The sequence below is a fragment of the Lactuca virosa genome, chromosome 5 (genome assembly GCF_052849685.1).
Source record: "Lactuca virosa cultivar CGN04683 chromosome 5, Lactuca_virosa_CGN04683_v6, whole genome shotgun sequence".
Lineage (NCBI taxonomy): Eukaryota > Viridiplantae > Streptophyta > Magnoliopsida > Asterales > Asteraceae > Lactuca > Lactuca virosa.
In genome coordinates, this window is record NC_136430.1 from 459,192,399 (window position 1) to 459,205,501 (window position 13,103).

Sequence of the window (13,103 nt, forward strand, 5' to 3'; positions counted from 1 at the left end):
CAAGCACACGTTAGTCGCATCTCGAATAAATGTAGTTGATCAGGTTACATTTATTCCAACTTACGATTACATAACTGCCCAGGTTTGACGGAAATGCTCAACATCCGAAGACTTTTATTCTTGTTCTTCTTGTGATACTTGTTCGGGTTTTTATGTTCTGGATGTTCTTATACTTTTGTAAAATATGGTTATATTTTAAAGTATAATTCTTGGTCAGAGTGTTTTATCCCAATCTATCTATAGGATGTATATATTTTATGATTTGATATACTGTGCTCACTATAAACAATGCTCTGATACCAATCTGTCACACCCCAAAACCGGAACGGCGGAAACGTTCTGGGGTGGAGGACGTCATGTCAAGTATCACAACATATGCAGTATAGTAATCAAAGTACAACAACCATTTCATTAATAATAATAATTTTACATAGGTTAAATTTAACAACAACATCAAAGAAGATATAAGAAATAACATAAGCTGCAGCTTGGTACTAGACTGACTTCGCAAAAGCTCCCGAAGTGTACCTGTCTATTGATGACCTGAGAATACAAGTTATTTTGAAAGCGAGTATCAGCATTTTAATGCTGGTGAGTTCATAAGTATTTAATGACATTGGTATAAATACGTCTTTTACTTCAAAATAATCTCACACAATGATGGTGATTAGAATTTACATAGTATTAGTATTTCTCCCAGAAAATCCTATATTTTCTAATAAAAGTAGTCTTCTACCAAGACCCAATCATTTTATGTTTAAGAAACATTTTCCCTTAAGGGTACTATCATTATCAAAATATAATTTACACTTTAAAGAATATGTGAGAACATCACAATCAAAAGTAATAGGGAAAATAATATTTTTACCTCAGCAGTAACACTGCTGGCTAAAAGTAAATAAAACATAGACTCCAAGTGTTATTGAATGATCAACACGCCTCGGAGAGTCTAAAAGAATGAATTACAGACTCCAGGAAGTATTAAATGAACAATACGCCTCGGAGAGTCTAAAACAAGGAAATACAGACTCCAGGAAGTATTGAATGAACAACACGCCTCGGAGAGTCTAAAATAGCCTTTAATCCTAAGTGGGTTGGTTTAAAGGTTTAAAATGTGGCCTAGTGTATAACTAGGAAAATAGGTTATGATAGTTTCCTATATAGAAAATACCGTGATAATACTTATTACCTTAAAGCCATGAATTATAAGGTAAGCGTAAAGATACTCGTAACCATACTGATTGACAATCGAATACTTGACGACCTGTTGGCGTCGGAATGAATGTGACATTTGTCACCCCTTGGCTTGGTCAGCCGGGACTGTAGCTAGCAGTCAGGATGTGGGAGTGTCTGTCCCGTATAGATCTATACACACAATGCCCGCTCTCCCTCCAGGAGACTCTGGTTACCGCTCGACAACGGTGAAATCCGCGTCATGAGGATGTATCCCGTGTTTTGATTTCTATAAACCTTTCTTTTACTAAAAGTATAAGTTTTTAGAATCTAGATGTAACTAAGTTCTCCTTCATGAAAGTTATGGTTGGTTTCTAAACTATACCTATTATAGTTTACTTGAGAGGTTATCTAGATGCCTTTGCTACCCAAAGGTGATGAACTGGCTGATAGAACTTTTTATGACTATATATGTATACATGATATATGACTAATATTTAAACGACCTTCGGACGGATAACCGATACCCTAAAGCCACATCCAAACAAGGAAAAGGAATTAAAGCGAGCTAGCCTTCCTAAGTCCTTCAAACATTACTTATATAACTATACATATATAGGCATGCATTTTACAATATAAAAGCATATAAGAAGTTTTGGTAAAACCTTTGAAAAAGCTTTAATAATCTAAAAAGGGATTTTCATACTTTAAAAGAGATTTGAAAATAAGATTTGAAAACCTTAAGCTGGATAAAACAGTTTAACATACAAAAATCTATTTGCTATACAGTTATTAATCACATGTGATTGATATATTAACTGTATAGTTCAACTTGTATTCCCCTCCATAAAAGCATTTAAAATCATTTAAAAGGTTGATTCAGGGGTATGAACTCACCTGACATGGGTGATTCGGATGAACGGATGGTATAGAATGCTATGTGTTAAGTGAGAACTTGAACACACACTCGGATCCTATTTAACATGTAATGATATATTTACGTATCTAATTAGTCATTTAATAACTAATTATGCAAGCAAGGACATCCTAATGCATGAAAACACTTTGCTACAAGTGGTAGGAGTACCAAGGGTTGCATATAAAGAGAGTATGGCCTCACACTGGAGTTTACTCCTCAAATGGTGGCCTTTATGAGTGTTTACGGTTTCTGGACCACTTCCCCCATGAGTTTACGGCCGTAAACTCATGGAGGTGGTGCCATTGGGTGTTCAAAGGTCCTAAACCACTCAAGGAATTAAGCTAGACTCGAATCAAGGGCTTAGGAAGTGAATAGGGCTCAAAATGGACCCTTGGTGGAGTTTGCGGTCGTAAACACATGAGTTTACGGCCGTAAACTCATGTTTGCCTACCCATTTCGTGTTTTGGTGTTTCTAGGTTAAGCATGCAAGGTCCTAGTCATTTCTACAAGCCATAGGAGGTGTTAGGGGCACAATATGACCCCTTTATAGAGTTTACGGCCAAAGGACCATTTCCTTATGAGTTTACGGCCGTAAACTCTATGTGGACATGGTTTCTTTGATGTTTAAGGTCCCTAGTTCAATGGTGGTTGGTTCTAGGCTAAGTTCTGGGCATAAGGAAGGAAGAAAGGGCATCATTGCACCCTTAAAGGGAGTTTGCGGCCCAAGAACATGCCTTGGCCGTAAACTCTCATTTTTCCATGGATTCTTGTTGTTTCTAAGCCCTAAACATGTTAAACCTAGTATACAACGAGTTATAACAAGAGTACTTACGATCTAGGAGCTCGAATAGTCGATTTTGGCCAAGAACACTAGTGTGTGTTCTTGGTGTTCTTGGTGAAACTTGAAGATCTACACAAATGGAATGATTTCATGGATGAAATCATGTAAGATCACTAGACCAAGTAACATATCAACTAGTTGGGACAAGAAACTTACGAGTTTTGAAGATCGGGGACGAAGATCGGGATGATAGTTGAGAGGATTTCAGCCAAAGGAAAAGGAAGGAATGAACAAATGGCCACATTTCTCCATATAAAGTGGAGTTTACGGCCCACATGGAGTTTACGGCCGTAAACTCCCATGTGGTGGCCGTGAACTCCAGGTCAAGGTGTTTCAAGCCCGTTCGTTGTACTATAGCTTCGGCAGATAAACCCTGGCACTTATCCCTTAAGTGTACAAGGCTCGGAACGCTCTAACAGACTCTAAATTGTGCTAAATGATAGCGAGAATAAGTCTGACACTAATTTGGGTTGACTGGCTGAACTTTCAAAGCAATAGAAAATTTTGGGTTGTCACAGAGAGTCAAAATGATACTTTCAAAACTATACTTTTGAATGTGGAAAATGTATTATTTTATGGAGTCAAAACCTGTGGACTCACCAACTTTATGTTGACGTATTTTAAAATGCATGTGTTTTCAGGAACCTGAAAAGCTGGTATGTATTCGAACATAAGAAGTTTTACTATTACCTTCCTGTTCATTAAGAAGTATGCCATAGTCGGATATTATGTATTAGGTCCTAGAAAAATAGTTATGTAATTTTCAGTTATCAATAAAGGTATGTATTTTCTTTAGTACTGTTCAATGTATGTTATATAACTGTGATACGAAGAATAACGTTACACTACCCGGTCTTTCCGCCGATGGCTGGGGGTGTGACAGAAATTGGTATCAGAGCTATTAACTATAGTGAACTAGTACTTTCTTAGGAAAGCATGTCTATAGTTTAGGGCTTACTCTATTAGGTTAGGTATATCCCTTAGCCTATAAATAAAAGTATTATTAATTATTCTACTGAAGGACTACTTACGGGAGCGGTGACAAGGATAGACATGTCGATTTGGGTTGCTGGATTTCAGAACGGTTATATGCTAAAATGATCCTGCCCTTTTGACTGTCCTGACTGGCCGGAGCCTTATTAGATAGACCTGAAGTAACAAACAATAGTTAAAGCATGAATACAATAAATAAGAATATAGAGTCATATATAAAGACTCAGACCCACGATGAGAATACACCTTAATACCCGGAATGTTTTTGATCTCAAGGATTTAGATCAAATATTCCAACTAAAGTTTATATGTGCGTATATCCTATCACAAATAGGTGTAGGTGCGCAACTACATTTTATTATGATCAGATCATATGAACTATTTAATTTGGGAGTAATATTTGATAGACTAAAACTTTTTGGTGATCCAAAACGTATAGGATTTCGGCATGGCACATTCAAGAGAATGGATAATCATCGAGGACACGGATGAAGAAGAGGAAGTTTCATTCCCCATGATGCTAGGCGATCCTTACTACCCTATAAATCCAACCACCTTTCATTCAATACCTTCTGACGATGGAGCACCTTTACCCTCCAACGAATGGGAAGAGAGTGAACCAATGGAAGAAAGTGAATCCATGGAGGAGACAGAGTCGGTGGCATCATCTTTACCACCACTGAACACTCTTTACCGTAAAGTTCCAGGAGGAGTAAAAATGAAACGCACGACACGTAAATCCATACCGATATGGAAAAAGATTAAGAAGAGTCAGAAGGCGACATCTTTAGGAAGTCATAAAGTTCAAGATGAACCTGCACGGATCGCACAAACCGTTGATAGGTGGGTGGCGGAAGAAAGAGCTGCCAAGATGTATGAGACTGGTTAATCATCTCGACCACATCTCCCACATTCTTCTGAAGATAACACTTTATCTCAATTGTTTGAGAAAAGTGTGAAAATTGAAGACAAGATGGAAATTGTCGAAGGGAGGGCTACTCATCTCTCTGGAAGAGTGCGAAGGCTAGAAGGACAAAGGACACGAGATCAGGAATCGGTGATGGATGTCCATCATCGTATAAATTTTGCTTATAATGACATGATTACTCACGATGCCATGATTGCAAAGTTAGAGCTCTACAATGAAACCTCAAGAAATGAAGAACGCACGGGAAGTCTTGAGCAGAGAACTCAAGCACTTGAAGAGCAAGTGGTTAATGTCACTAACGTGCTGGGTCATCACTTAGGTTTCTGGTAGATAAACTACAACTAGTGGTTATATAAATAGAGAAAATCAGACTAGTAAGGCGAAAAGAGGAAAGTTTATAGCAAGGATGTAGAAAACCTTGCAAATTTTGCAATGTTTATAGAAACTTTTCTCTTATAAACCTAAATAAACTGATGTAACCGCTGGTAATAATATGAAGCATACGTTACAGTAATCATTGTGTTGTCTATTATGTTTTACACTGTGAATAATAACTGGAGTATTTAGTACTCGTGTATTAAATGATTAACAAAACTCATAAAATTCTTATTATTTATAATAGGAACTAAAACAAAATGCCTAGAAGGAGTAATCGGCTAAACCCTAACCGACCATCAGCACCACAACAACAACAACCACAACCACCACCAGAAATAAACCCCTCAATAAGTACAATACAACTTGAAGAAATCATAGCTCAAAGAATTGCTGCGGCTCTATCTAATGTCACAAGAGATGGAGTTAGAAATGAAGGCCATGTAGGGATCGCTAGAACATGTACCTACAAAGATTTTATGAATTGCAGGCCAAAAAGCTTTCATGGAAATGAAGGGGTAGTTAATTTGACGAGGTGGATAGAAAAGACAAAGTCCGTCTTTCAAATAAGCTTCTGTCCAGATGATTGTAAAGTACGATTTGCAGCATGTACTTTCGCTGATGCAACACTCACCTGGTGGACAAACCATGTGAATACCATGGGAATTGATACTGCAAATTCCATGAAATGGGAGGAGCTAAATATGATGCTAGTAGAGGAGTATTGTCCTAGGGAGGAGATACATAAACTGGAACAATAACTGTGGACCCTAACCATGAAGGGTTCAGAGATAAAAGCTTATACCGCTAGATTTAATAATCTTGCTGTAATGTGTCCAGCATTTGTAACCCCTGAATATAAAAAGATTGAGCGATATATCTGGGGTTTAGTATCGCAAATCAAAGGCATGGTGATCGCATCAAAGCCTACGACTTATGACAGCACCAAAAGGATAGCTCATCAGCTAACCCTCATAGAGATCCAAGGAACAGAAGTGGTCTCAAAGGCTGAGTCTCCCAAATCTAGAACAAACAAGCGCAAGTTTAATAGGAAGAATCCCAAACAATCATCTGAGAAAAGACAAGAAGTGGCAACCAATTATGCAACCACAACAGCAGTACCTACACAACTAAAATCTTCATGGTGCAATCAGTGCAACCGTCATCATCCAGGTGACTGTTTTGTCTGCATAAAGTGCAAGAAAAAGGGGCATACTGCTAGTTACTGCAGGAGCACAGCACCTGCAACAGTCGATCAACAAACCAATAATGGGACAGGCCGTGGTGAAGGAAGAAAATGCTACGAGTGTGGGGAGGTTGGACATATCAAGAAAGAATGTCCAAAGTTAAGGAGTCAAGGAGGCATAGGACGTGGCAGGGCGTTTGTGATTGGAAGCAGAGAGGCTATCCAGAACCCTTCGGTCGTATCTGGTACGTTTCTTATAGATAATTTATATGCTTCTATACTCTTCGACTCTGGAGCAGATCGAAGTTTTATAACTCCGACATTTAGAAAATTGTTAAGTCATAAGTCTAGCAGATTAAAAGAAATCTATGAAGTAGAAATCGCTAACGGTCAAACTGAGAAAACACATGAAATCTTAGAAAATTGTCTGTTAACTCTTAATAATTACATTTTTCACGTCAACCTCATGCCAATGCCTATCAGGAGTTTTGATGTCATAATTGGCATGGATTGGTTATCTTCACACCGCGCCGAAATTCTATGTCATGAAAAAGCCATACGACTACCCTTACCAAACGGCGAAGCCCTGATTATCTATGGCGATAAATCTGGGAAGAACCTCAAAGTTATCTCTTGTACTAAGACCCAGAAATATCTACATAAGAAATGTAGCGCATTCTTAGCCCACATTGTAGATAGGAAGAGAAAGACAAAAGAAATCAAGTACATACCCCAAGTATGTGATTTCCTTGACGTGTTTCCTGAAGATCTACCTGGAATACCTCCCGTCCGACAAGTCGAGTTTCGAATCGACTTAATTCCAGGAGCAACACCAGTAGCGAAATCTCCTTATCGGTTGGCTCCATCTGAAATGCAAGAATTGTCTATCCAACTACAAGAACTTCTTGACAAAGGCTTTATCCGACCAAGTTTTTCACCTTGGGGAGCACCAATCTTGTTTGTCAAGAAGAAGGACGGATCCTTTCGAATGTGTATTAATTATCGGGAGCTGAACAAGCTAACGATAAAGAATCGTTATCCGCTTCCAAGAATTGATGATCTATTCGATCAGTTGCAAGGATCTAGCTACTACTCAAAGATAGATCTTAGATCAGGATACCATCAACTCAGAGTACAAGAAGACGACATTCCAAAACAGCATTTAGAACTCGTTATGGTCATTATGAGTTCTTAGTTATGTCTTTTGGATTAACCAATGCCCCAGCAGTGTTTATGGATCTCATGAATCGCGTTTGTAAACCATACTTGGATAAATTTGTGATCGTATTTATCGATGATATATTGATATATTCACGAACCAAGGAAGAACATGGTCAACACCTGCAAATAATCTTGGAACTACTAAGAAAAGAAAAGTTGTACGCTAAATTCTCCAAATGCGAGTTTTGGATTAGAGAAGTGCAATTTTTAGGTTATGTAGTTAGCAACGAAGGAATTCATGTTGACCCATCCAAAGTTGAAGCAATCAGGAATTGGGAAGCACCAAAGACGCCAACAGAGGTGAGTCAATTCCTAGGACTTGCTGGCTATTACCGTAGATTCATAGAGAATTTCTCCAAAATAGCCAAGCCACTTACAACACTAACCCAGAAGAATACGAAGTTCAACTGGGGAGACAAACAAGAAGCTGCTTTTCAGAAACTGAAGCAAATGTTGTGTAGTGCACCAATCCTATCCCTTCCAGATGGAACAGAAGATTTTGTTGTATACTGTGACGCATCAAATCAAGGATTAGGATGTGTGTTGATGCAAAGAGGAAAAGTTATCGCCTATGCATCATGACAACTTAAGTTGCATGAGAATAATTACACTACCCATGATCTTGAATTGGGAGCTATAGTTTTTGCACTAAATATTTGGAGACATTACTTATACGGTACTAAGTGTACTATTTTTACCGACCACAAGAGTCTCCAACACATCTTCGACCAAAAAGATCTTAATATGAGACAACGAAGATGGGTTGAATTGTTGAATGATTACGAATGTGAGATTCGTTATCATCCCGAAAAGGCAAACGTGGTAGCAGATGCCTTGAGCCGGAAAAAATATATTAAACCCCGACGGGTACGAGCATTAACTATAACTATCCATTCTAACTTTACCGCACGAATTAGAGAAGCTCAGCTTGAGGCTCTAAAAGAAGAAAACATCAAGAACGAAGCTTTGTGAGGAATGGAAAAGCAAGTTATACAAAAAGATGACAGAACGCGACACTTTATGAACCGAATTTGGATGCCTAAGTTCGGTGGAGTCATGGATTTGGTCTTAGAAGAAGCCCACAAGTCCAGATATTCCATGCATCCAGGCTCTGACAAAATGTACTTGGATTTAAAAGTACATTATTGGTGGCCAAACATGAAGGCAGAAATTGCTACTTATGTGAGCAAATGTTTGACTTGTTCTAGAGTAAAGGCAGAACATCAAAAGCCTTCAGGTTTACTTCAACAACCGGAAATACCTGAATGGAAATGAGAGCAGATATCAATGGACTTCATCACTAAGTTACCTAAAACTCCTAGTGGGTCCGACACTATTTGGGTAATAGTCGATAGATTAACTAAGTCCGCCCATTTCTTACCAATTAAGGAGAACGACAAGATGGAGAAGCTAACTATAATTTATCTTAAGGAAATTGTCAGATTGCATGGAGTTCCAAATTCTATTATTTCTGACCGAGATAGTAGATTCACTTCACGATTTTGGCAATCTCTACAAAAATCCTTAGGAACACGTCTAGATATGAGTACAGCTTACCATCCACAGACTGATGGACAGAGTGAGAGAACCATTCAGACTTTAGAAGATATGCTCCGAGCCTGTGTAATAGACTTTGGAAATGTGTGGGATACTCATTTACCGTTAATTGAGTTTTCCTACAACAATAGTCATCACACCAGCATCAAGACTGCACCGTTTGAGGCTCTTTATGGACGAAAATGTCGTTCCCCGGTATGTTGGGCAGAAGTTGGAGATACGCAGATGGCCAGAGAACGTACAGGCGATACCTTACGTACTGGACCAGAAATAACTCACGCGACAACTGAAAAGATCGTGCAAATTAAGGATCGATTAAAGGCTGCACGTGATCGTCAAAAGAGCTATGCTGACGTAAGACGTAAGCCTTTAGAATTCCAAGTTGGAGATAAAGTAATGTTGAAATTCTCTCCTTGGAAAGGTGTAATTCGATTCGGGAAACGAGGCAAAATAAACCCACGGTATATAGGACCTTTTGAAATTCTGGCAAGAATTGGTTCCGTCGCATACCAACTCAAGTTGCCTCAAGAACTAAGTAATGTACACGATGTTTTTCACGTATCAAATCTCAAAAGATGTCTTTCCGATGACACTCTTGTTATACCTCTCGAAGAGATACAAGTCAATACGAAACTCAACTTTATAGAAGAACCTGTTGAGATTATGGATCGAGAAATCAAACGATTAAAGCAAAGTCGTATTCCCATAGTGAAAGTTCGATGGAACTCTTTGCGAGGACCTGAATTTACTTGGGAACGTGAAGATCAGATGAAAGAAAAGTACCCCCAACTGTTTGACGAAACCCCATCCATAAGATAAATTTCGGGACGAAATTATTCTAACAAGGGGAGAATGTAACACTAGTCAAAATAGGTCAATAGACTATCACATGTGATTATGCCAATCATGTAATGTGATTATGTTAACCTAGTAATGTGGTAAGAGTGTTATGTTGTAACATCCCAAAATTCAAGCCCAAAAATTTCATTTTTGATTAATTAATTCATAAAACATTTATTAGAAAATATTGTATAAACACGTCATCTCAAAAAACCAAGTATCATGTTTAAAACCCACAACATAAACAAATGTCATATCAGAGTACAATCCCAGAGAACACCATGCGGAAAATCATGTGTGTGTGATGCCATGCTACGCCGCCGGCTCCTTCCCCTTAGACGAAGAGGTACCTGAAACCAAAACTGAAACCGTAAGCACAAAGCTTAGTGAGTTCCCCCATCATACCACATACCATACTATATCATCGGTATCTTTCAACCGGTAACCATTCATCGGTATCTTTCACCCGGTAACCATTCTTCGGTATCTTTCAACTGGTAACCATTCATCGGTATCTTTCAACCGGTAACTGGGGACTATTCCACCCCCTACCACTAACAAACAATACAAGATATAAGCATATAGTCAGGCATATCCAGGTACTGACCTACCCCTCGGTCCTAAGGACCACTATCAGGGAAACTATCCCTACCATGCACGTAACATATCATACAGATATAACTCATAACCAAACACATAACCATACCAAGATGAATATCATAAAGACAATCATCTTCTAAATACTCCTCATTGGTGGGCCGGCATTGTGGCCGTAGACCCACCCCTACTGGAAGGTAACTCACCTCGTACAAGTGGCTGCTGATAATCTGTGCGGGAAACCTCCGACCGCTGCTGCTCCGGAAATCCTCCGGCTACAAACCCCATAAACACTCAGTTAGAAACTGATCTCTATACTTAGGGTAAAATGACCATTTACCCCCAACCAAGTCAAGTCAAAGTCAAAGTCAAAGTCAACTTCCAGTTGACCCGACTCGCCGAGTTAGGCCGTCAACTCGCCGAGTCCCTCACTCTCTACTCGTCCTCATCCGTGACCCTACTCTGTCCTCAACTCGTCGAGTTGATGAACAACTCGCCGAGTTCTAAGGAGATTGCCTTGGACTCGCCGAGTCCGTTCATGCACTCGCCGAGTCCCATGAACTTCCAGCACAATGGCTTAGTCCAGAACGTTGGGTTACTCCCTGGGACCGCCTTAAAACCTTTCCACACTCAACTGGGTTCTTTTGACCCTCAACAGAAAGGGAAAAACCCTTAGACTCGCCGAGTTCAATAGTGGACTCGCCGAGTTGGTCACGTCCATACCCTAAATCTTTGCTTTCTGATGTACATCCTTTGATCAAAAGATAGATCCAAGCTTCTACAATCGATCTAACACGTAAAGTTACAACCTTTACGTGCTTGCATGGGACTTTGAGGTCAAAAGGACATAAAACAAGCTCATATGGCACATGGAACCTTTCATGGGTGCAAAAGCAACCCAAATCTGCCTAGTGACTCTTTGAATGATGTCATTCAGAAGCTCAAACCCCCAACCACGTTTGCAAACATGGTTGGCTACCAAAATGGCTCATAAAAGCCCTAAATCTTCCCAAAGAGGGATCTAACAAATGAAAGAGCAAGGTATAGACTTTATACCTTCTGAAGACTGCAAATAATGCTCACAACTGAATCCCTCTAGCCTCCTCTTGATCCTTCAAGCTTTTCCTTCTTCCTTGAACCACAAAATCACCAAGATCACTCTAAATGCCTTAAAACTCTTCAATAACGGCTAGGGTTCGCTATGGGGGTCTTCTGGGAGTAAATAGGACGAAGGAGGCCGAGTTAAGGTGTTTAAATAGGGTGCACACCCCTGGATTAGGGTTTTTGTCCAAACAGGGTCTACTCGCCGAGTCCGGGGACCCGACTCGCCGAGTACATCACTTAAACCCCGCGTCCCATCCAGCTTCTACTCGGCGAGTTGGTCCTTCAACTCGCCGAGTCCAAGACCCAAAATGCTAAACATTTAAAGATTTGATAAAAGAATACGTACCAAGAACCAGGTGTTACAATCTCCCCCACTTATTTTAGACTTCGTCCTCGAAGTCTGCTGCTCGATCCTGGAACAGCTCTGGGTAATGCTCCATCATCTCATCCATCGGCTCCTATGTCCATTCCGAGCCCTTCCGGTGCTGCCATTGCACCTTTACCAGCTCAACCCTCTTGTTCCTCAGATCCTTCGACTTCCGGTCGAGGACCGCTACAGGCCGCTCGATATAATTCAGGCTGTCGTCAACCTGAATGTCCTCCAAGGGTACCACTGCTGAGTCATCCACCAGGCACTTCCGCAGCTGGGAGATGTGGAAAGTGTTGTGGATCTGACTGAGTTCGACTGGCAGATCCAGCCGGTATGCCACCTTGCCCACCCGGGCTACAACCCTAAACGGTCCAATATACCTGGGACCCAACTTGCCCCGTTTCCTGAATCGGATGACGCCCTTCCAAGGCGGCACTTTCAGGAGAACCTTATCCCCGACCTGGAACTCCAGGTCTGATCGACGCTTATCGGCATAACTTTTCTGCCGACTCTGAGCAGTCTGAAGCCTGCTCCGGACCTGCTGAATCTTCTCTGTCGTCTTGAGCACTACTTCGGTGCTCCCCATGACCCTCTGGCCAACTTCGCCCCAGCATATCGGGGTCCTGCACCTCCTCCCATACAACATTTCGAAAGGAGGACGGTCGATACTCGCATGATAGCTATTATTATACGAGAACTCCGCCAATGGAAGGTAGGTATCCCAGTTACCTCCGAAGTCTAAGACACATGCCCGCAGCATGTCCTCCAGAGTCTGGATGGTCCGCTCGCTCTGGCCATCCGTCTGCGGGTGAAAGGCGGTGCTGAAATGCAGACGAGTACCTAACTCGTCGTGGAATTTCTTCCAAAACCTGGAAGTGAACCACACATCCCTATCCGAAATCACCGAAACTGGCACTCCGTGTCGTGCCACCACCTCCCTGATATAGATATCGGCCAGTTTCTCGGCCGAGATGCTCTCCTGAATCAGGATAAAGTGGG